Raw genomic sequence first — 23,944 nt, forward strand, 5'->3', positions numbered from 1 at the left:
GCAGAGGCCCCGCCCCACGCATGAACATCGGCCCGCCTAGGCCCTGCCCCCAAAACATTTTCCAGCTGCGTGGGTCCTGAGCCTAGGCCCCGCCCCATGCTCAAACGTCACCCCCTAGGCCCCGCCCCACCCTAAACCCCACCCTTGCCTAAGTTCCACAACTCTAAACTCTGCCTCCCATACCAAGGTCTTTTTTGTTTTTTCTTCTTCTAGGTTGGGGTTCTGTTTTACCTTGTTGTTATCGATTCATTTATATTTCTATTTTTTCTAATAAATCATTTATTTTTCTAATTTTATTTTATTCTTTATACTTTGTTATTGTTCTGCTCATTTTGGCTTGTTCCCTCCCCCTCCTTTTTTTTTTCTCTTGAGGTTTTGTTACCTTGTTGCAGTTCCTTCAATTATATTTTTAGTTTTCCTAATATATTTTTTACCTTTCTAATTTTATTTTATTTTTTATTCTTTATTATTATATTGCTCCTTTTTTTCTTTTTTTTTTTTTTTTTTTTTTTTGCCCCACCACGCAGCTTGCAGGATCTTGCTTCCCAGGCTGGAGGTTGGCCTGAGCTCCTGTGGTGGGAGTGCTGTGTCCAAACTGCTGGACTAACAGAGAAACTCAGACCCCAGGGAATATTAATCGGAGTGAGGCCTCCCAGACGTCCTCATCTCGGCACCAGGACCCAGCTCTACCCAAATGCCTGCAAACTCCAGTGAGGGACACCTCAGGCCAAACAACCAGTAAAACAGGAATACAGCCCCACCCATCCAAAAAAAAAAAAAAAATGAAACGATCAAAAAAATGTGTTACAGAAAAAGGAGCAAGGTAAAAACCTACAAGACCAAATAAATGAAGACAAAATAGGCAACGTACCTGAAAAAGAATTCAGAGTAATGATAGTAAAGATGATCCAAAACTTCGGAAACAGAATGGAGAAAGTACAAGAAACATTTAACAAGTATCTAGAAGCACTAAAGAGCAAATACACAGCGATGAACAGCACAGTAACTGAAATTAAAAAGACTCTAGAAGGAATCAATAGCAGAATAACTGAGGCAGAAGAACGGATAAGTGACCTGGAAGATAAAATGGTGGAAATAACTGTCAGGGAGTAGAATAAAGAAAAAAGAATGAAAAGAATTGAGGACAGTCTCAGAGACCTCTGGAACAACATTAAATGCACCAACATGTGAATTATAGGGGTCCCAGAAGAAGAAGAGAAAAAGAAAGAGTCTGAGAAAATATTTGAAGAGATTATAGACGAAAACTTCCCTAACATGGGAAAGGAAATAATCAAGTCTGGGAAACACAGAGGGTACCATACAGGATAAACCCAAAGAGAAACATGCCAAGACACATATTAATCAAACTATCAAAAATTAAATACAAAGAAAAAATATTAAAAGCAGCAAGGGAAAAGCAACAAATAACATACAAGGGAATCCCCATATGGTTAACAGCTGATCTTTCAGCAGAAACTCTACAAGCCAGAAGGGAGTGGCAGGACATATTGAAAGTGAAGAAAGGGAAAAAGCTAAAACCAATATTACTCTACCCAGCAAGGATCTCATTCAGATTTGACGGAGAAATTAAAACGTTTACAGACAAGCAAAAGCTAAGACAATTCAGCACCACCAAACCAGCTTTACAACAAATGCTAAGGAAACTTCTCTAAGCAGAAAACACAAAAGAAGAAAAAGACCCACAAAAGCAAACCTAAAACAATTAAGAAAATGGTAATAGGAACATACATATTGATAATAAACTTGAATGTAAATGGATTAAATGCCTCAGCCAAAAGACACAGACTGGCTGAATGGATATGAAAACAAGACCCATATATATGCTATCTACAAGGGACCCACTTCAGACCTAGGGACACATACAGACTGAAAGTGAGGGGATGGAAAAAGATATTCCATGCAAATGGAAATTGAAAGAAAGCTGGAATAGCAATATTCATATCAGATAAAATAGACTTTAAAATGAAGACTGTTACAAGGGATAAGGAAGGACACTACGTAATGATCAAGGGATCAATCCAGGAAGAAAACATAACAATTATAAATATTTATGCACCCAACACAGGAACATCTCAATACAGAAGGCAAATGCTAACAGCCATAAAAGGAGAAATCAACAGTAACACGATAATAGTGGGGAACTTTAACACCCCACTTGCACCAATACACAGATCATCCAGACAGAAAATAAATAAGGAAACACAAGTTTTAAATGACACAATAGACCAGATAGACTTAATTGATATTTTTAGGACATTCCACCCAAAAGCAAAGAAATACACTTTCTTCTCAAGTACACACAGAACATTCTCCAGAATAGATCACAACTTGGGTCACAAATCAAGCCTTGGAAAATTAAAGAAAATTGAAGTCATATCAAGCATCTTTTCCAACCACAATGCTATGAAATTAGAAGTCAATTACAGAGGGCTTCCCTAGTGGCCCAGTGGTTGAGAGTCCGCCTGCCGATGCAGGGGACGCGGGTTTGTGCCCCGGTCCGGGAGGATCCCACATGCTGCGGAGCGGCTGGGCCCGTGAGCCATGGCCGCTGAGCCTGCGCGTCCGGAGCCTGTGCTCCGCAACGGGAGAGGCCACAGCAGTGAGAGGCCCGCGTACTGCAAAAGGAAAACTTTCCACTTAGAACAGAACTTGCCCAGGCAATAACAAAACGTAATGCTTTGTTTCACCGCAGCTGAAGCTGTTGAACAACCACAAACTTTGAGTCACCCACTGGCCTAAGCTGATAAATGATTAGGAACTTGGAATGCTCAATATGCCAGAATCTTCCTGGATCCAAGTGAAGAGTCTTACCATTGCACAGTAGACTTTGTTGAATCAGCCGCGCACAGACTCTAGGACTCATCCTGCCCTGTCCAAAGTGTAAACTTTCGATCATTTTCTAACATGTAAATCGTCTTGTTTGTTCCCTCTCGGTGAACAACTCAGAGAATTTCTTTAATAGACTCTGTTTCCTCACCTGGCAAGTAAATAAACTCTGCAACAGTACATGCTTTGTTATCCGGGAAGTGGTCATTCCTTTCCTGTGTCACCTCCCTCCTAACTCTGGCGTGCTGGGACACACTTGGACACACTGTGGAAGCAACCACTGGGTCCTGTGCTGGTCTCTCCTAAGCCATGTGTGCAGGAGGGGGCCACCTCAACCAGCGAGCTCTCCCTGGGCAAGGAACACTCACATACATAGTAATGTTACACATGATAAGACAGATATGGCAAATATTACTATCACAAACTATCCCTGTAATTTATCAGCAGGATTATGTTACAGTGAGACTTTTTCACTTCTTTTTTTTTTGAAATTTCATACAAACCTTTAATAATAGCAATGATAGCTTGTATTTCCAAAGACAACCTTCTTTTTTTTAAAACTTTTTACTTTATACTGGAGTAGAGATAATTAACAACGTTGTTAGCTTCAGGTGTATAACAAAGCAATTCAGTTATACATACACATGTATCTATTATTTTTCAAATTCTTTTCCCACTTAGGCTGTTACATAATATTGAGCAGCGTTCCCTGTGCTGTACAGAAGGTCCTTGTTGGTTATCCATTTTAAATGAGAATTTTTCACCTCGGAATTGACTTACTAATACCAAAACCCACTAAGGAATGGCAGTAGTCCTTTATTTAAGATATCCGGCTAGTCTGAATCCTATTTTTCATCCAATTTTTAAACTTTTTTTCTCTGAAAGTAAGTTTTTATTAAGGTTTAACTTGAGAAGATAAACGGGTTTAATAGAAAAAGCAAAACACGTTTTGAAGCCCAGAAAAACCTTGCTACTTCACATGTCATCTTTTCCCCTGTTAAGAGTAGACAGGTCTCCTGCCCTCCATAAAAGTCTGGCTGGTTCCTTTCTGGACATTCAGATAGCTCTATATATTCTTTTTAAGCTTGGACTCTATTAGCGTGACTCGGTGAGCTATCCTCCCTCCCACTCTGGCTGTATTCAGATTCCCCGCATGTAATATACACCCTCAGGCGCCTGGTGAGAAGAGAAACCTCTGCCGAAAGAAAAAGAGAACTAGTTGGCTGGCTAGTAGGTTCCAGGTTCCGACAGCCAGGAGTACCTCTCTTCTAAGTTAATGAGTTAATGTGTTAATGGTGAAATCCAGGAGATAGGTATAGTGATATTCACGGTAAAATTTTTTCAACTTTGCTATACGTTTAAAAGTTTGTATAATAATATTTTAGAGAAGGAATAAATGTTTGATCTATTGCTTAACTGGTGGAAACTCTAAGCTCTAAATCCACCTCAGAAATAAGAATTAGTGAAGAAAACACCTACAAAACTGGACCTTCAGGGTTCTTACTTAGGTCCAGCTGTAGTCAGGCCCATTCTTAGGTGTACTGAATCATGAGACCAATCCATCCCATCTTCCGGCCACACAGCCCATTTAGCACAAAGGAGAATAAACAGGCAGCTGCCGGCAGAACTGTGTGGTCCACGCCTTCCTCGTTTCTTTTCCAGGGGTGTCCCTTTGCGCTTCTTACTTCATCAGAGACTAAGTGGCCTCCAGTTTCTAAACTTTCCCCAAGAGCAAAAAGGAAAAAGCTTCATAGCCCATGTTCTGAGTCTCAGGTCTTTGCATCTTATGTCCTTCGTTTTTTACTTAACAGAAAGTGTTTTAGCAATCAAACAAGCTGGAGTTCAAGCTTTGTGCATGAGTGTGCCTGAGCATGGGAAGATTTCGCCTACACCTGACACTGGAAAAAGCTTAAGCTGTCACAGAGCAGAGAAGAAGGTTCAAGGTCAGAGCTGGAAGGCTCTTAGAGATTATACAGTTTAAATGCCTATCATCTGGTCTGTGCAACTCTCCAGGACAAACCTGAGCTATAGGAACCATGGTAATATCCAGGCTCCTTTGTGAATTGTACCTGGAGGCCACAGAGTAAGAACCTGATGAATTGTCTTTTTCCTCCATTTGTCTTAAGTTGATGAAAGATGTTGATTAGAACAAAGTGTTCTCATGAGCCGTAGAATTCCGTTGGGTCGTGCAGGCTCTATCTAGAACATTTCTAAATAAATTACTGTGGAACACAACATGAAATAGCAAAACGATCCTAAAAAAGACACTGCTCCTATAAAAAGAAAAACAATCAAAAAACAGGAATAACATTCAACGTCTCCAACGAATAGGATTTTTGAAGAGTGCTTACTTTAGACAGGGGTTACTCTGCTGCAGAATACCTTTAGCTTCTCAGAAGCCTCTTGCATAATTTGCTTACACAGCTGGTTGAAACCCAGCTCAAAAAATGTTACATCCAGGGTTTGATTCTTCCTTCCTGAAGAGAAAGTCTTAGGTCTTTTTGACTTACACAAGATCTACTGTAAGACTTACTGGAGACCCAGTGGAGTGGTAAGAAGGGGTTAATAGAAGGAGACACGTGGAGACCAGACGTTGAGAAGCTCCAAAGAACAGAGAAACCTGCTCTGCTGGTGGCTGGCATTCAGAAGCCACAGCCGCAGGGGCTACGCCGCTTCACTCTGGTAGAGATGGGTGGGCTCTGAAGCGCGCAGCAACTGTGACTACTGTTTGATGGCTTTTGCTTTTCAACAGAGACCATAACACTCCTGGCTTCAGCCCAGTTGTTGGAAGAGCTTCTTCACTCATCCATTTCCTCATTTTTTAGACAAGAGACGTGAGGCCAAAAAGGCTGAGTTCCTCACCACTGGACCTGCTTTACAGGAAATGCTAATTACACTAGCAATGATGATACGCTAGCATGCACACTTCTACAGATAAACTGAAGAGAAATATTTGTAAGTCATGATAAAGCCACAGCACTTTGTTTTCTGTCACAGCAAGCTCCCTCCTTCCTCTTAGGGAGGAGCCCCTGAGGGATAGTATAGACCTGAGGGCATATCCTCTTCATCATTTAACGACTATTCCTAGCCCTTCAGATACCCTATCTCTTAATGATGTTAGGTGCCCAAAGAAAGAATGTCTTCTACGTCATCGACGACATTCATTGATTCATTCATGCATTCAACTATTTGACAGACATTGAAATGTTTACCATATGCTAGATGGATTGAGTGGCAGATAGAATGACTATTTTTGCACCATGAAATATTGGAAACGACAGACAACCCACAATGAAGTCAAAGAATTTTACAGATTACAAAAACGGAGGAATAGTTTAGTTAGCACACTAGTTAATAAGAGTCATAACTAGCACTCAGATTTCCTGCTTTTCTCTGGTAGAAAGACATCTGGATATAAATTAGAAAGCTGACCCAAACCCCAGCTCAGTCATTTGCTAACAGTTTGATCTGGAGGAAGTGACTCACTTGTAAAATGGGAATATTATCTGTTTTCCTAGGATTACTATAAGAATGAGACAAGATGAAATACATAAAATATCCCAACACAGTGTGTGGCCCATGCAACATTATTTAGTAATGTATTCCCTGCGTGGTTCAGCAGAGTCTTCGTGACTGTCAATATGTTTCCCAAAAGGTTCACATTTATCCTGCCACTGATTTCTTAAGGAATTATCGCTGTGTTCTCTGTCCTCCTGTAATTTCACCTCCAGAATGGCCAAGCTTCCAGCCTATGGCTGAATGATTCTTTCACCCTTCTCCTGGTATCAGGGTTGCTGCTGGCCTATACCACGTCTTTATGGGCATACCCCCCTTCTCCCCACCCATGCCTATGCAATCCCACAACCAGCCACCAGGCTCTCAGCCAGGAGTCCTCGTGCAGGGCCCAACCACCTAACGTGGCCCTTCCTAGTATGGTCTGAAGCCCCAAGAAACTATTCTTATTTATTTATTCACTCTGTCAACGTTTAGGAACTAGCATCATCAACTAGCCTGTCCTGGTTGTTGGGACATAAAGATGGATGGTATAGTGTCCCTGCTTGCAAGGAGCTCACATTCTAACGGTATGTGTTATGTGATGATGTGGTTACCTATCCAACACTCATGTGAAGTCATTACATAGGTTATATCAGAGCACAGAGGAGGGAGGGCCTAATTAGCTGAGGGAGAGGAAGGTTATCTATAAAGGCTTCTCACGGACTCACAGATATAGAGGACAAACTAGGGGTTACCCGTGGGGAGGGGATTAGAGGGTCCAAACTATTAGGTATAAACTGAACTACAAGGATATATTGTGCAACATGAGGAATATAGCCAGTATTTTATAATAACTATAAATGGAGTATAACCTTTAAAAGTTGTGAATCACTATATTGTCCTATCATTTATGTAATAGTATACATCAACTGTACATCAGTAAAAAATAAAAGTAAGGTTTCTCAAGGGCAGTCATATTTGCACTGGGACACAAGGAAAGAGTTGGAGCTCTTCAAGTCGGAAAGAGGGAAAAAGCTTGGAGATTTCCAGTCAGGCAACAGCTCAGCTGGTGCAGTGTGGCCAGAGCCTAGGCTCCTGAAAAAGAGCAACGGAAGAGGATGCTACAGAAAGTAGGCAGGGACCAGGTAGGGAACACTGATGTTCCTATCATGTCAGTGATGAGGGGGCTGTGAGTCTTGGCAAGAGGTGCAGCCTAATCATATTTGGGTTTGATGAAGATTACTCCACAGACAGGAAATCAAAGGGAGGTGGGGCATGACTTGAGGCACAGAGAGTGGTGAAAGCACTGATGAGACTATTACAATGGTCTTAGTGATGAATGATGAGAGTCTGAATCAAGGCAGTGACAGTGGGGATGAAGAGGAAGGAAGAGATGTGTGACGAGCTCTTTAGTAGGTGGAATGCCTCTTGGCCACTCACCAGATATGGGAGTAGAGGTTTCCGAAACCATCTGGTCAGGATGATTGAATGGATGATGGGAAGCTTGGAGGATCTCTTAAAAACTGTTTATGCTTTAGCATAGAGGGAAAGAAACATGAATTCATTTCTGAATGCCTTGGTCTCGAGGGTCTGTGTAGAGCATCCAGGGAGAGGCCTGTGCAAGATGCTACAGTCATGAAGTCATCAGGAGCACGGACCCTCTGCTTAGGGTGTACATGAGTAGAAAAAAGTCTGAAAACAGAACCCCATGAAAGGCCAACCATTCCGGTGGGCCATAGGAAGAAGATGCTAAAGGCAGATTGCAAACGAATGATCTGAGAGGTAGGGAAAGATGACTAGCCACAAAAATGTCTTGGTGAAGTTACTTTAAAGGTTTTGGTAATATACAGCATCCTATGAATATTCAGGGACAATAAGAAAGCTGAGCCATTGACCCTACATTTAAATGAATAATCCTTGTCACTTCCTTCCTACAGAACATGACCTGTCAAAGATGTTCATAATTAGCTTGCATGTGGAGAAAAGTTTTGCACTCATTTGCTCTCATCATTGTTGATGATCTCTGATGAGGGGCGCTAGCCCACAACAAGTCATTTTACCATCTAGAGTGGGCTACAATAATTCTTCTGCCCATAGATGCTGCTCTGAATACGAATGACAAGAAAACTAACCATAGAGCCAGAGGGCTGGAAGGGACCGTTAAGATCATTCCAGGTCAATGTCCTCAATTTACGGATGAGGCCCAGAGATAATATGAACTGCCAAAGCTGGCCCAGCAAGACATGGTACGAAGACCCGAAGTCAGCCTTTCTGAGGCTGAGCCCAGTGTTCATTCCAGCACACTACCCTGCAAGCTAAAGAACAGACTGCATCCACCAAATTCGCCCATATATCATGTCTAGAACTTCTCTTTTCTAAGTACAAACTAGAGCCTAGCAGCATGAGAGGTTGTGAGTACTGCAGAACCTCAGGCTCTTCTCCAGAACTTCTGAATCAAGGTCTACATTTAACAAAACCCCCTAATCAATATGTATATGTTAAATTTTGAGAAGCATTGCTCTAGAACTCCGATTGTATTTCCCACAGAAATAATGACTTATATTCAGTGGCCAGTCTAAACTGTATATAGATGCTCTGCAAGTACTAAAAGTTGTTTTTCTAGAACCACATGTTCCAAATGTGAACTGCGTGTGCAAAGATGCATTTTCCCCAGCCGAGCTCTAAAACCAAAATCATTTCCCCCAACCCACCTTCCTGATTCTGCAATGACTTTATTCCCAAGTTACCTCTAGTAAGAGACAGAGATGAAAGAGAGCAGCAGCATCTCTAAAGAAAGGAAGAGTCTCGATAAAAAGAAAAAGCTAGAACCTCTAGCAATTTCTAAGGGACAGTGCTTTATGATAAGGGGCTAAGGCTCTACCATAGTGACTGTTCCTACAGTTTACAAAGGACAGAAGCAGTATCAGATGAGAAGGGCTCTGCAAGCATCTGCAGAATCTGCAGGAGCCGGGACAAGGGATCTTACAGAGGCAGGGGGCAGAGCTGTCAGCCAGCAATAGTTCTGGTTTCTGAGCATCAGCAGCTCAAGAGGGTCTCTTCAAAGGCTGGTAAAGACGTGGCTTGTGATGTGTAAGGGTGAGTCATTGATACAAAGGAGCATGTCTAGCTCACATGGTGATAAGGAGCTGCCTGTGATACGAAGCTAACGTTATGAATTAACAGGTTCCAAAATGGGTCAACAGAAGTACCCTGAGACCACTGGAAACGGCGGGCTTTTTATTTGTTGACCTGCCTTCTCTTCCTTTTTTTGATCCTTTTTAACTTCTCTCCCAGCTACCTCCAATTATTTTGTTTCCATTCTGAACCTATATAATGATGTGGGTGATCAAAACTCCTCTATAAATGTTTGTGACATTTTCTTAAAATGACAATACACTTATCACAGACCTTGCTTACAGTCATATGGAGAAGTTCAACCAGCCAGGTAAGAAACAGGCATAGAGTGGTCCCACTTCCAAAGTAAGACACCTTTAAAGCAAGGGTTTTCTAATTTGGGTGTGCATAAAAATCACTAGGGATATTCTGGAAAAAAAATAAGACAACATTCCCCAGATGCTACCATCAAACATTTTTATTTCGTAGGCATGGTAGTAGAGGCTTGGAATCTGAATATTTAGTGACAACTCCTCCAAATAAAGTGATTCTGATGTAGGTGGTCCATGCGCTACATGTTAAGAAACCCCTGTGTAAGGAATGTTGGAAGAAGGATGTCCAAAGAGTGGTTATAAAAGGGAATGTGTGCCCAAGGCAGAGCCTACTCATGCCCTAGGGCTGCCCCTGGCCAGGTCTTTGGGGCAGGATTGCTCTTTCTTGGGGATATGATTCCAGCTGGCAGCTGAGGGTGGTGGTGGCTATGAGTGGGGGGAAAGGGTCTGTCTGTACCAGACGTTCTGTATTTTATTCCTGCAGTTAAACTCAGAAGAAGCAAATTAGCCTTTACCTATCCCTGAGCTAATCATGTCTGGGACACATTTGATACAGCACCTGGAACCTGTGGCATATTGAATAATGTTATGACTCCCGCTTAGTGCTTTACAATAATACCCACTGTGTGCGTGTCTGTCATCTAAATGAAACAAGTCAGACGATCCCATTTCTATCTGGGCAAAACGTATTTCATGTGTATGTATTTAAAAGTTATTGATAAGTTGAATCTATCCTTGAAAATATACCCTCCGGTAATAAAGTTGACGTATCCATTATATTCAAGAAATATTTTCCATGTGCAAAGCACCGTGTGCTGGTTCCTCTCTTCCTCTGGGGTCTTATAACACAGCAAGGGAATGACAACAATACATGGCAAAACGGGGCAAGAGCCATGGAGGGAAGTCAGAATACAAGGGGCAAAGAAGGGAGAACTCAGGAGAGCTTCATGGAGGAGTTGCCCTTGGAGGTAAACTGTGAAAACAGTTACAGTTTCAACCAACAGATGGTGGGAGGTGGGATACGGGGCAGGTATTTCAAAAACAGGGGACAAAGTCACACAGACAGGGAAATACAGGGCAAGTTCAGGCAACAGGTAGTGGTAGGGAATGCACATAACTTTGAAGAAATCAGTAGGAAAACAAAGCTGTAAATATAGATAGAGCCCATATTTGAAAGAATCTGAAATGCTAGGCTGAGCAGTAATTTCATACTTCCAGAAGATTTTTTTCTTTTTGGAAGGAGAGCAGGGGGAATACAAGTGTGAGCTCTGCATTCAGAGCATTACTCTGGCGACAGTACGTAAGAGGAGGCGGAGCATGGAGAGAGCAGGAACAGGGAGACTAATTAGGAGGCTAGCGCTGTGGTCCAGGAAGAGGTGATAAGGTTGAACTGAGAAGGGAAGGGGCAAGGGGAGTGGTGCCTGAGACATTGCAAAGGTGACATATGGGTATTAAGCCTTCAGTTCCCAGGTGCACGGACATTTGTGCTTAAGTGGATTGGTGGTTGCAACAAAAGCACGTTAAGTGTAAGGGAGGGGGGTGATTAGAGGCAAGAAGAGAGGCCAGATGACCAAAGCTTAGTGCGGCAGGTGCTGCCGGTGTCCTTAGGACTCACCTCTCTGGGCACTGCTCATGGAGAGCTTCTTTGTGCTGGCAGCTGCCCCTTGCTGCCTGAGGGCTCCTTTGGTGGCCACAGGTCACGGCGAGTTAAGACTCTGTGGGTGGCCCCAAGCGATGACAGGCTGGAGTTGGTACAGGAAGACCCCCGTTTCCTCACTCCTCAGGAGACACTCTGGGACCTGTTCTACCCTGTCTCCAGAGGTCCCAGCAGGGTCAAGCCCTAGTTACCCACAGTGACAACTGCTCCATTCTGCTTCCTTTACTGGCTTCCTTTCCTTCCCTGTATCACTTGCTCCCTCCACTCAGGGCTTCCAGGATCACCTCCCAAACAAACTTTTTAGATGATTGCATTCTTCTCAGAATCAAACTTGGGGATAGAAAGATTTCAAGTGACAACTTAAAGGAAATACGAACAAATGGCTGAAAAGCGAGAGGCAAGTCGCTGGAGATGAGCAGGTATTAATGCTGAAGGGCTTGGGATTGGACCAGAGTTTCCTCTGGGGATGAGATGGGAGACACTAAACCAGAAACAGGGATGCAGCCGAGGGGACAGAACATCCAGGGGGTGGACAGAGGACCGGGGAAGAGAGAGGAGAGGATGCTACAAAAATCATGTCAACCTCCAAAGAGGGGAGGGCACTGAATGAAGACAGTGGAACCAGACCCTGGTCTGGTGGGATGAGGTCTTTTCTCATTCAAGTTATTCTCTCCACCCCCCTCACTCTCAGGACACAGCAGAGCTGGATTGTTGCTTGATTGATTTGGGTTACATTCATGTTTTCAAAGTAGAAGAGGCACGCTTGGGGTGAGTTCTATTCCCTGTAAAAGTGATGTAAGCCACCTAATGTCTCCTCTGCCCCGAATGTCCTTCTCTATCTCCTTCACCTAAAACACTCTGTTCATCCCTCAGGAGGAAGCTGAAGCTTCATGGAACCCAAGGAGCCTCCCACCTTGAGGATCATGGGTCTCCCATTATCATTGCCTCTCCCTGCACCTTCTACTCATTTGTCCACATTTTCCTCTAGATAGTGATTTTCATTCGTCTGTGGACCCAGGGCTTAGAACACAGTTGGTGCCTTATACATGCGTGCTGAGCTCTTAAAATCCAGCTCTTAAAAGAGCTCTGCTCTTCCACGGATGATCTTGCTCAGCCCTCACTGCAGCACTGTCAAATGGATGCTGTTATTATCCCTAGTTTACTGATGAGGACGTTGAGTTTAGAGAACTTGACAACGTGGCCAGAGTCATTCAGCCAATAATTGGCAGAGCACAAATTTAAACCCAGACAAAGGTCTCTGACCTCTAAAATCTAGTTTCTTAGCCATTAAGCTTTCTCCCATCTCTTACTTTCTCTAGACTGAGTGATGTATTTAAACATAATGCAATTTTTATGTGGTTTTCCCTTTTCCAAAAAGGACCAACGCACAGACGTACAGAACAAATCCATGGATACCAAGGAGGGAGGTAGGGTGGGATGAATTGGGAGATGGGGATTGAAATATATACACTATTGATTCTATGTATAAAATAGAAAACCAATGAGAACCTTTCTAGAGCACAGGGAACTCTACTCAGTGCCCTGTGGTGACCTAAATGGGAAGGAAATACAAAAAAAGAGGGAATATACGTATACCTATAGCTGATTCACTTTGCTGTACAGTAGAAACTAACACAACATTGTAAAGCAACTACACGCCAATAAAATTTAACTGAAAACTAAATAAATAAATAATAGAAAAAACAATTTTAAATTAAAGAAGGACCAATGACCTTAAGGCAAACCCTTTCCTGACCCGAGCACAAATGCTCAAGCTATGCAATCGATGGATGTAGGGCCCCTGCAAGTGGCTATGACTGAATGGGAGAATTATCTCCTAAGTGACAATGGCTTCCCCAGGGACAAGGTCAAACTGGTCCCCAAAATGCACAGTGGGTTTCACAAGGCACTGTCCAGGACGGAAATCTCTACCACTGCCTCAGGAAAGAAGCCTCACAATAAAGACCCCCTTTAGAACAGAGCACTTGAAAGCAGCATTTTTCAGTCCAGACGTGGTACTGCCTGATTTGCAATCTAATTCATCTTCATCTCATTGACCAGCCATGCCATTTACAGATGAGAGCTCTTGGAGGTAGAGGTGAAACTGAGTAAAGAAATATAAGGCCGTCATACCTGCCACACAAACCATAGTGGCTAATAGGCATCTAAATATCAACCGTCTAGGTACCTAGACTCAAAGAGATAAAATTGATGTTTTGCTTATGACTGGACTAGGACCACGACTGTATTATTTTGTTTTTCTGTTTCATATCTGTTAAGAGCATTAAATAAGGACCCTATTTGTGATCTGGATTATGTCACTGACTTACTGACTGAGCCAGCTAAGCTTATCACAGCCTCAGTGTCATCTTCTGTAAAGTGGGAGAAATACCTGCCTGTTCTTTCTCTCACCTGTACCAAAACTAGAACAAGAATTTATATAGTGTTAGCTGAGAGTTTATATGGTTCCCACCTGATAAACATCACACATGTGTCAACCATCCTTCTGAGGTGTTTCCCTCCCTCAACATGAAAATACATTTATTTCAAAACTGTTTACCTTTGGGAGTAAATATCTTTTAAATATTTAAGTATTTATGTAAACTATTTATCTTTGGAAAATGTTTCATGGCTCAGTTCCTATGTATGTTTCACGGACTATTCTATTTATAAAAAATAAAAATTCATCCATAAATTGATACGTTTTATATAGCTGAATTTACCAGGAAACAAGACATTCCACATAGCGTGTGAATTTCCCCCCAAAGCGCGCAGGCTTGAACCGCAGCCCCGCGGCGCGGAGGCTGATGAGGTCCGCGCCGACGGCCGGCGTTGCGGGCTGGAGGCGGCGCGGGAGCGCCGCATCGAGGGGCCGGCCTAGCTGGCCGCCGTGTCCCTGCGTCTTCTGGCTGCGACGCGGGTGCTGTGCACGCTGCAGGGCCGGGAGGCGAGGCGGGGCCCGCAGGCGGCTGTGGGCATCGTATCCGCAGCCAGCGTCCCCGAGGCCGCGCGCGGGCCATGATCACTAGGGGAAGCTGCGCCGCGACAACGCGGCCGACTGCCTTCCGAGCTGTGAGAACCTTGCGCGTTGCAGGACTCGGTGGCTCTGCCCGCCGTGTGCGCTTTCCCAAGGGAGGGCCTGCTGGACTTAACGCCGACCGCCTCCGCGGAGTGCACTGAGCGCCGCTCTCCAGCGCCCTCTGCCCCTGATCTGGATCCACAGCTTCCTCCAGCCACGGCTGGGCGAGACAGGATCTGGGCTTCACACCATCTGTTGTCTCTTCTGCAAGGACACTTCAACTCATCCCCTGGTTAAGAGAAATCAGATTATTCTTTGCATCCCATTCAGGTGTTCTGAGAGAAATAAAGTTTACACAAGTCGTGTTCCTGCGATAAGAAATAAAGATGCGACCTCGCAGTTGTGTAAAGCTCTTAAATGCTGTGTAGGTGCGTCGGGTGCGCTAAGGGACGTGGAGCTAAATGGGCTAGTTCTGAGACAGAGAGACTTAACTGTGTCAACAAGGGCACCGCAGAGAGAAAAGGTGTGGAACTATTAGAGGCAAGCCGGATATCAACCCTGTTTCTGGGAGGCAATTCTGACGACAAGGGCAGGAGATTCTCTGAAGCCAGGTGCCTGGGTTTTTAGCAGCAGCTAAGCACGGAAGCTTAGGAGGAGGGGGCCGCTCACCACAATCCCTTGTCAGGGGAATCTTCCGCTTGCAGGGCCTACTGCTGGCAGATGCCAGGGAAGAGGAGCTTCTTGCTGGGAACTGTGAAGATGTTTCACGCTGCAGCTCCTTCCCAGACATCGGTGAGCCTGTTGATTGGGGCCGGTGGTCTTCACCCAGCACTTCGTTTTTTGGCCTCACCAGCAGCGGGCAGCGGCATGCGGCTGGGACACAGAGCACCATGGCATGCGACTCAGGCTTCCAAGGAAGCAGGACATCTCCAGGATCTCCATCTGAGCAGGTGACGTGGCTTTCCGAGGAGGGGCTCACTGGAGACACCTGGGCGTTCTCACTCCAGTTGTCTTCTGGCTGCTCGGGAAGGAGGTCCAGAGGCTCAGGGTTGCACTTGAGGGAAGTGAGGACTCCACTGGCCTCCTGGGGCCTAGATGTCAACAGTATATCCCCACTGCTACGGTGGCCCCTCTTCCGATCGTCCTCTCCTTCGGTCTCTGTGTGATCCTCCATCTTTGCCATGCCTCTTCGGGGCTCTTCTTGGACCTTCACCTCCCTCTCCTTTGGGGAAGGAAGTGGGAGGTGACTGGATGGTACCAGCTTCCTAACCTTGACTACCGGCTCAGGTGGTGAACGCAGGAGGGTAAATTGGAGCCTGCGTGGAGGAATCCTGATGGCTCTCGAGTGGCCGAACGTCATGGAAATAAAAGCAGCCAGCACGGGCTTCTCTGGCGAGTCCCTCCAGTTCACCAAGAGAAGCACCCGCAGGGCCTTGTACCTGGCCTGCCTTGTACCGCGCCTTGTTGGCGCAATGTAAAGGGCAGGCGATAAAGGCGATCGATGCCGGTGGGACAGCCTGCGACCAGGGCAGAAGGCACGCGCTGGAGCAGCGGGGTGCTCCCGGTCAGGTGGGGCAGCCTCCCGGGAGGGCAAAACCAGCGGATGACGGCCCAGTCGGGCCCCACGGCGGGGCCAGCATTGGCGGGGCCAGGTACGTAAGTTGCATAGTAAATTTCCCATGTAGGACCGGTTGTGGCACCACAGAGAGAAAAGGTGTGGAACTATTAGAGGCAAGCCGGATATCAACCCTGTTTCTGGGAGGCAATTCTGACGACAAGGGCAGGAGATTCTCTGAAGCCAGGTGCCTGGGTTTTTAGCAGCAGCTAAGCACGGAAGCTTAGGAGGAGGGGGCCGCTCACCACAATCCCTTGTCAGGGGAATCTTCCGCTTGCAGGGCCTACTGCTGGCAGATGCCAGGGAAGAGGAGCTTCTTGCTGGGAACTGTGAAGATGTTTCACGCTGCAGCTCCTTCCCAGACATCGGTGAGCCTGTTGATTGGGGCCGGTGGTCTTCACCCAGCACTTCGTTTTTTGGCCTCACCAGCAGCGGGCAGCGGCATGCGGCTGGGACACAGAGCACCATGGCATGCGACTCAGGCTTCCAAGGAAGCAGGACATCTCCAGGATCTCCATCTGAGCAGGTGACGTGGCTTTCCGAGGAGGGGCTCACTGGAGACACCTGGGCGTTCTCACTCCAGTTGTCTTCTGGCTGCTCGGGAAGGAGGTCCAGAGGCTCAGGGTTGCACTTGAGGGAAGTGAGGACTCCACTGGCCTCCTGGGGCCTAGATGTCAACGGTATATCCCCACTGCTACGGTGGCCCCTCTTCCGATCGTCCTCTCCTTCGGTCTCTGTGTGATCCTCCATCTTTGCCATGCCTCTTCGGGGCTCTTCTTGGACCTTCACCTCCCTCTCCTTTGGGGAAGGAAGTGGGAGGTGACTGGATGGTACCAGCTTCCTAACCTTGACTACCGGCTCAGGTGGTGAACGCAGGAGGGTAAATTGGAGCCTGCGTGGAGGAATCCTGATGGCTCTCCAGTGGCCGAACGTCATGGAAATAAAAGCAGCCAGCACGGGCTTCTTTGGCGAGTCCCTGCAGTTCACCAAGATAAGCACCCGCAGGGCCTTGTACCTGGCCTGCCTTGTACTGCGCCTTCTTGGTGCGATGTAAAGGGCAGGCGATAAAGGCCCTCGATGCCGGTGGGACAGCCTGCGACCAGGGCAGATGGCAGGCGCTGGAGCAGCGGGGTGCTCCCGGTCAGATGGGCCAGCCTCCCGGGAGGGCAAAACCAGCGGATGACAGCCCAGTGGGGCCCCACAGCGGGGCCGGCAGCGGCGGAGCCAGGTACGAAATTGGCATAGTAAATTTCCCATGTAGAACCGGTTGTGCGCCAAGCGATCCGAGAGTAGAGTGTGAAACCGGCAGAGCTTCTCCCTGGCTTCACCTCCTCTCCAGGTCTAGCACGCACTGGACACTGGATGGCTCAGGCTGGCGCTTGTGACATGTCCGTTGTACACGTCACAGAGAAAGGGCGGGGCGAGTGGGCGGGGGGGGCGGGGGGTGCGGGGCGCGGGGCGCGTGCAAGCCCAGCCCACCGGAGAAACCCCAGCCCAAGGGCAAAGGGCGGGGCCCCAGAGCCTGACCCCTTCTGGACTTTCTAGTGGCTGGGACTTCTCGCTGTGGGCGGCAGGTGTTTGGCACCGGATGGGCCACCGTGCAGAGACTGTTGGGGACTGTGGAAGCCTTCTCCTCCAGAGCTCACCCTGCCTGGGCACCGGCTCTGCAGGCCCCTCAGCCCTGGGTACGTATGGGCCAGCCCTTCCCCGCAACGGGGCCCAGAGACCAGAGCCTGCTCAGAGCTGAGGGCAGGAGGCACCCAGAGCTTGCCAGGCTGTGGACCAGCCTCCTCCAGGGACCTGCCCAGCTTCTCTGCGAGGCCTGGAGACAGGATCGCCTTCTCCAGGGCTGCTCAGCTGCCAGCATCACCATGAGCCAGGCAGCGAAGGTTTCTGAGCAGGGGATGCAGAGCCCTGATCCGACTGGATCCTGCACCCCACGATGTCCCTTCCTGGCAGATAGGTTCTTTCTTCACTTCTTTTTCGAAATCTGGTAAAACAACATTTAAACCTTCCACTGTTCTTCAGGGTATACAGATGCTAGTGGCTTAGCGGGGATTTGAAACAAGCCTGTGTGATTCCAGAGCTCGTGCTCTGGACTGTGGTGCCTCCTTATCACATATGCTTCATCTTTTACTTTTTGTTGTTGTTTTCTTGTAGTCCTTATGGTACTTAGCCCTAAGTTTCACGAACACATACACTGCGCTGTAGGAGGTCTTCTTTTGTTCAACTCATGAATTGGTCATCCACCACACTGGGTTCTAGTCTCAGAAGATACAGGTCAGGGAGCACCAGTTGTCGGCATAGCAGCATCCCACATTTCTCATTGAGGCTTGCAACCCAGATTTTCCCTTTGGTCTAGTTTGAAGGATCCAGATATGTCAAGATTATATTCTAGATAAACCATGGGCTATCCTGAAAGAAATTCACCAGTAAATTATTCCAGTTTCTCTGGCCTTCCTGGAGTATATCCAGTAAGGCATCTCATTCATGTCTGGAAAGCAAATATATCATTTATTGCAACTTCATTGTGGAGCGATGTATTGGTTTAAGGTACGATCAACACAATTTGGTCATTGTGAGTATGCCAGCTGGCTCCACTCTTTACTACACATATGTAACTCTAGAGATTCTTATGCCCAAGAGAGGAGACGTACTCTTGGGTGTCTAGGGCAAGGGAAACATGTGTTGTTATTCAGGAGCTGGAAGCTACAGCATGACCGGGAAGAACTGAGAAATCCTGGTCTACACATCGCTTTCCCTTGTTTGAAACTTGTTTCTTTGGCTTGCTTCATTGGAGTGTTTTCTCTCTCCTGGGGCTGACATATTGTGTGTTATGTATCACGCGTGTGACATGTAGAAGTTTCAGAACGCAGAGTCATATAGATCAGTCAAAATTTATTTATACATTTTAGTTTAAAATCTATTTAAAATAACACTGGGCATAATTCATATATTCCAAAATTAGTTTGACCCTCTCTGCTCATGAGATTCTTTCTATGGTATGTGACAGCAAACTTGGACTTCCATCCCCAATCAACTTTGAGGTTGAAGGACACAAAAGGTTTTGCTCAGACCTAAATTCTGTCTGAAAAGAAAGGGTAAATGTTATAAGCCCTTTCTAACCTCTCCAGGAGCAGAAATGATTTACAGCTGTGGCATTTAACCATCATTCCTTGATCTCATTTGAGAAGAGTTCAGTAAGAAAGTGTCTTGATTTTTGTTTGTTTGTTCCCTGTTTTCTTGTCTTGCTTACCAACAATCCATTGTAATTCATGAGTTAGTATGGCAACAGGCTGAGTGTTCCCTGGAGCTCATTAAATGAACAGTTTTCCTAAAAAAAAAAAAATTTCCCACAAAACTGAAGTTAATTATTAATCACTAAAATGTTGGCCATGTTGATGACAATGTTTCTAAAACATATTACACCACTCTGTCGATTGAAATCAGGAGTTTGAACACATTCCCTGTTTTACCACAGGCCGTATTGACCTCTCCTACTCTCTGCTTGTAATACAATCTGCAGATCCTTAGGTCAGCTAGGCACGCCGCAGGAAGTCCCAATGACCCACACATGGAAGACATTGTGCCAGCTGGACCTGGGCAGCAGCAGGGAGTGGCGAGTTCCCTGGATCCCCTAGCAAAACACATACGTTCCAGAGTCTAGGAGATAAACTCCCCAAATGTCCAATAGGTGCCACAGTGGTGACCTTTGGAGAGGTTCAGTAGTCTGCAACATGCCAGGACACAGCCTCAAAGGCAAAAGAGCAAGCTGTTGCACCTTACATCTTGTCCTACTAATTCTGAGTCTTATAACTTGGTGTGCTTCTTTGCATTTGGGAAGCAATACGTATTTCACTTGGGATTCCTCTCCAATTCACGAACAGGTGATTTGAAAGGCTGTCAGTTTCAAATAGTGGCCAGAGCAGAGGAGAGCTCCACCACAGGCCCAAGCTTCACTCTCGCTCAGACAGTATGATCCAGTAGATCCCGTCTTCCTATAGATGTCCACAGCCAATAAGGAGCTGCTATGTGGAATCTCTGGCAAACTGTAATAGGACAGGTGCAGAGTAGACTCTAAGGTTCTGGAACAATGTCATGACCTTGGGGGGCAGAGAACTATGCCTGTGAAACAGTTTCACAGTAGAGTCTGAAAACCTGAATCACCCATCTGAGTAGGTATAATTATGAGCTAGATGTTATTCACTGAAATGATATATTTGAGACCAGGCCCAAGTGGGCCCAGAAAGCACAGGTGACTAGCATTAGCGGTTGGCCCAGACTCACATGTGACCCACCTCTGTTTCAATAATGTTTTTCTCTCATATGACACCTAGGGCTCTTATTCCCTCTGACAGCTGACAGAGGAGGAATGATGACTATGGTTTACTGGTAGGCTGATATGATATCTTGATACTGGCCAGAAACAGACTGTTGGTCTAGAACAGCTTGTTCCACTGTCTACTGTAGCAGCATAACAAATCATTCCAAAACACTAATTTGAAAAGATACACACACCCCAGTGTCCATAGCAACACTATTTTCAATAGCCAAGACATGGAAGCAACCCACATGTCCTTGACAGATGAATGCATAAAGATGTGGTATCTATATACAATGGAATATTACTCAGTCATAAAAAAGAATAAAATAATGCCATTTGCAGCAACATGGATGGACCTAGAGATTATCATACTAAGTGAAGTTAAGTCAGAAAGAGAAAGACAAATATCATATGATATCACTTATATGTGGAATCTAAAGTATGACACAAATAAACTTATTTACAAAACAGAAACAGGCTCATACACACAGAGAACAGACTTGTGGTTGCCAAGAGAGGTGTGGGGGCAGAGATGGATTGGGAGTTTGGGATTAGCAGATGCAAACTATTTTATATATATATAGAGAGAGAGAGAGAATGGATAAAAAACAAGGTCCTACTGTACAGCCCAGGGTATATTCAATATCCTATAATAAACCACGGGACTTCCCTAGTGGCACAGTGGTTAAGAATCCGCCTGCCAATGCAGGGAACACTGGTTCGAGCCCTGGTCCAGGAAGATCCCACATGCCGCGGATCAACTAAGCCCGTGCGCCACGATTACTGAGCCTGCGCTCTAGAGCCCAAGAGTCACAACTATTGAGCCCGCGTGCCACAACTACTGAAGCTTGCACGCCTAGAGCCTGTGCTCCACAACAAGAGAAGCCACCGTGATGAGACACCCCCACGCCGCAACTAGGGAAAGCCCGCACTCAGCAACGAAGACCCAACACAGCCAAAAATAAATAAATAAATAAATTTTAAATAAAATAAAATAAACCATAAAGGAAAAGAATATGAAAAAGAATATATATATACATATATATATATATAACTGAATCACTTTGCTGTACACCAGAAACTAACACAACAATGTAAATCAAGTATACTTCAATTAAAAAACATTTTTTAAAATCATTCCAAAACTCAGTGTCTCTAAAGAACAAAAACCATTTTATTATCTCTCATAGTTTCTCTGGGCCATGAACTCAAAAGGGCCTAGCTGAACAGTTCTGGATTGGGATCTCTCACGAGATTGTTGCCAAACCTCATGGGAGCTGGAAGGCGAACGCGGTGGGGATGGCTGGGCACCTCCTCTCCAGGTGCTCATGGTCTCTCTCCATGTCATCCCTCCACACAGGTGGATTTGGGCTTCCTCACAGCATGGAAGCCAAGAGCGGAGGCTGTGCTCAGGCCCAGCAGCAAGGTTTCTTCTCACCAAAGGTAATCTAGCTACCGCCACTGCTGAGTGCCCAAATTGCCAACAGGAAAGAGTAAAAATAAGCCTTTAATATGGAAATTTTCCTCAGACACATAAGCCAGCCACTTGGTAGCCAATTGATTATGCCCTGGAGAATGCTTACATGTGTCTTCATGATGTCAAATACCTTCTCCACATATGAGTTTCCTGCCCTTGTCAATAGTGCCCCCACCTATACCACCATTTGAAGGCTTTCGGAATGCCTGATCTATTGGTATGGTGTCCCACATCATACTGCTTCAGACCAAGGGACCCATTTTACAGCAGATGAAATACAGTACTGGGCACATGAGCCACTGAATTTGCCACGTGCCTGTCACCCAGAAGAAGCTGGCATTGAGAATATTGGGATAGTCTCTAAAAGACTCAGCTAAGGTATTGTTTTATAATAAAGAGTTTGAAGGCCTTTGTTTCTGGTTCCCAAAACAAGGCCCTAAATCCTTGGAATTTTCCAAGTGATAGGAGTGGCCTTGTTATGTTAATGAGGTGACTCAAAGTAAGCCCCTAGATAGCTTCAGAATGGGAGCTGATCACAGCAGAAAGATAAACCATGTGATTCGAGGAGCCAGGGTTTGAGCCACATGATATCAGGCCCTCAACTTCTGGAAAGGGAGTTGGGGAGACTAGAAATTGAGTTCAGTCATGTGGCTAATAATTCAATCATTGTGCCTACATAATGAAGCTCCAGTAAAAACTCTGGATGCTGAAAGGTCAGTGGAGCTTCCTAGTTGGTGAACATGTAGATGTGCTGTGGCGTGACATGCCCTGGGTCCATGGACAGAGGGCATGAACTGCTGACTTTGGAATACCCTAAGATTTCACTCTATGTGCCTCTTCATTTGGATGTTGTCTCCTGAGTTCTGTCAGTTTGTCTCATGAATTATGGAAACTGAGGAGGCTGTGGGAACCTCCGAATTTGTAGCCACTTGTTCAGTAGTGTGGGTAGTCTAAGGATCCCACTTACAGCTAGCATCTGAAATTAGGGCACTCTTGTGGAGGACTGAGTCCTTAACTTATGGGATCTGTCCTGACTCTGGGTGGTTAGTGCCAGAATTGATTGTAGTACATCCAGTTGACATTAGACTAGTTGGGGTTGAAACAGATATCAGCTCAGGAATAACACCTTGTAGGATTGAAATGTTGTTCTCCAGAATGGGGTTTATAATTTGAACTAGTGGTCAATATGCATTGCTATGTCTCCAGTAGCTAGACTACATGAATTCAAAAACCAAGGGGCAAAACCAGATTGGTCCCTTTCACTGTTACTCTCAGTGATCCACTTGCTAGCCATGTACTTTCCTATCCCCAAGTCCTTAGGCTCTACTGGTTATAGACCTGGTTCCCAGAAAGGATACTTCCAGCATAGGACCCAGTAAAAAGTTCCACTAAACTTGAAGCTATAACTACCAACCTAGTGACCTTGGGATCCTCATGCCATGGACCAACAGGCAGAGAAATGAGTTATTATCCTGACAGGGATAATCAGCCCTTATTAACATGAGAAGCAAGGGTTGCTGCTAAACAATGCAAGAATATTTCTGGAAGCCGTGGGATTCATTGGGGCATCTCTTGGTGCTTCTATGCTCAGTGATAACAATGAATGGACAAGTACAGCAACCAGAGCTCAACAAGGGCGAGACAGCTCAGGGTTCAGGGCCCTGAGGATAAAGTTCTGAGAATGTGAGAACAATGATGAAGGCAACCTTGACCAGCCAAAGTGCTGCCAGATGTTGACGGAAATCTAGAACGATTGGTGGGGAAGACAATAACTATCCACCATAACCTTGCAGCCAGCTGCGGCAGTGGAGACTAGAGCTTGGTTTGCTAACTTGTATTAATTCTGTATTAATGGAGCAGATCTGAAGAGTGATGCAAGGAGTGCACAGTGCATATAATTCACATACACCACATCACAGCCCCTCAGCCTCACCTGCCTCTTGCTCTCGTCACCTCTACAGAGCCAACTTCATGCAAGGACAACCTGGCAGTGCTTTACTTCAGGCTCATGGCTCCAACATTTCGTCCTCTCTGGGACTTCCCTGTTGAAATCAAGGCATGAGT

The 23,944-nt window shown here is 45.7% G+C and overlaps 2 long non-coding RNA genes across 2 annotated transcripts in view; one reads left to right on the forward strand and one right to left on the reverse strand.

Annotated features, from left to right (window-relative positions):
- LOC132500086 (uncharacterized) overlaps positions 1 to 2,919 on the forward strand; it is a 148,838-nt gene extending 145,919 nt beyond the window's left edge. The window contains exon 5 of the long non-coding RNA XR_009533970.1: positions 528 to 2,919. This is a non-coding gene — a long non-coding RNA (uncharacterized LOC132500086). The remainder of the gene's footprint in view (positions 1 to 527) is intronic.
- LOC132500085 (uncharacterized) overlaps positions 1 to 23,944 on the reverse strand; it is a 169,271-nt gene that overhangs the window by 47,992 nt on the left and 97,335 nt on the right. The window lies entirely within an intron of this gene.

Source organism: Mesoplodon densirostris, chromosome 12 (genome assembly GCF_025265405.1).
Source record: "Mesoplodon densirostris isolate mMesDen1 chromosome 12, mMesDen1 primary haplotype, whole genome shotgun sequence".
NCBI classification, from domain to species: domain Eukaryota; kingdom Metazoa; phylum Chordata; class Mammalia; order Artiodactyla; family Ziphiidae; genus Mesoplodon; species Mesoplodon densirostris.